General features: G+C 31.7%; 1 pseudogene; it reads right to left on the bottom strand.

Annotated features, from left to right (window-relative positions):
- Positions 1–868: 868 nt before the first annotated feature.
- LOC120615285 (uncharacterized) lies at positions 869–986 on the bottom strand (annotated as a pseudogene).
- Positions 987–1,549: the final 563 nt, after the last annotated feature.

Genomic DNA, 1,549 nt, shown 5'->3' with positions numbered 1-1,549 from the left:
ACAAAGGTCTGGATTCCATCCACATTTTCTCTTTCACTCTTTCTCCTATTGAATCCTGTTTACTAACTGCAGGTTGGTCACGATTGTAATATGTGCTTGCAAGCAGCAGACAAAGGCATTCCTGTATTCCTAAAAAAAAACTTCAAATAATTTTATGTATGTCTGTAGTGGCAAAATGAGTTTCCAAGATATGTAAAGTGGCTCCCCCATAATCAAACAAATTGAAATGCTTCGATTAAAAGAATAAGGGAATGGATTGAACTTCACTCATTCTATCTTTCACTATCCTCAGACATCTGTGCGAATTTAGATGGGCTTCTGTTGAAAACATAGAAACTGACTGAGATTTAAAAGATGTTAATACTGGGATTTCTATTGAATGCAAGAACAAATAGTAATTTCAAGGCAGCAGTATAAAGAAAAAAAGGAGTAGAAGATTTTTAGTACGTTAAATACTACTTTAATATTTATCGAGTTAAAATGAAAGGGACTAAGTAGAGCAAATTTTTTCATTCATTCTTAAGAACACTACATTCGACAGTTTGAAATCAGCTTTGAAGATAATATACTCTTATGGTAAAGAAACATATCCAAATTTTTACTTGTGTCATATAATCTAAAAACAAAACAAAACACAATAATAATAAAAATGGTAAGTCTATTTTTCTATCTACATACTTTTCATTTTTATTTTTTTAATTTATCTATTTATTCATTCATTTATTTATTTATTTATTTATTTATTTATTTATTTATTTATTTTTTAATTTGTCTTTTTAGATGAGGCAATCCTTGGTTGATCTCACAGATTACAAGGACCTTGTCAGCTTACAATCTCTTATTTATTTTTATTTATTTTTGTTTTTTACACCTACAGCACCTGGTCTTCCTAAGTGGTCTCCCATCCAAGTACTAACCAGACCAGACCCTGCTTAACTTCCAAGATCAAACAGGATCGGTCTTGTTCAGGGTAGCATGGCCTAGATGCTACATGCTTTTTCAAGATGAGCCACTTTTCTAGCATATGAAGTTTATTTTATTTAAAATCTATCTTCATATTAATTCTTTCAAGCTATCTACAGTGCTCCTTAGATCTAGTATTCTATGATTTGCTCACTAAACATATTACTATTTTGTTCATGTCCCTTAGAAAGTAATAGAATTATTACATATATTATTTCAGTTTCACAATTTAAGGCACCAAAATTTTGGGGGCTCCCAAATAAAGCTTATACAATTCTCCAATCTATAATAAATTCATCATTGTGTAGAATTCACAGTGGCTCATTTTGTTTAGACTGCAAAAGTACAAAGAAAAATATTCCACCGACTTCATATGGGACTGTATTTATGTTCTTTTGCTGTATAACAAAGCACCCCACAATATAATGCTTTTAAACAGCAACCTCTTATTGCTCATGAGTCTATCGGTCAGGCAGTTTTGTGGTTCTGAATTAGCCTCAGCTAATTTTCCTTAGACTTACCCATAATGGCATTTATAGCCAGTTGGCAGAATATTGGTCTAACATGGCCTCCCTCATATGTTAGC

Source organism: Pteropus medius, unplaced genomic scaffold, assembly GCF_902729225.1.
Source record: "Pteropus medius unplaced genomic scaffold, Ma_sr-lr_union100, whole genome shotgun sequence".
In the NCBI taxonomy this organism is placed as follows: domain Eukaryota; kingdom Metazoa; phylum Chordata; class Mammalia; order Chiroptera; family Pteropodidae; genus Pteropus; species Pteropus medius.
This window is presented reverse-complemented; position numbering and strand designations above follow the sequence as displayed.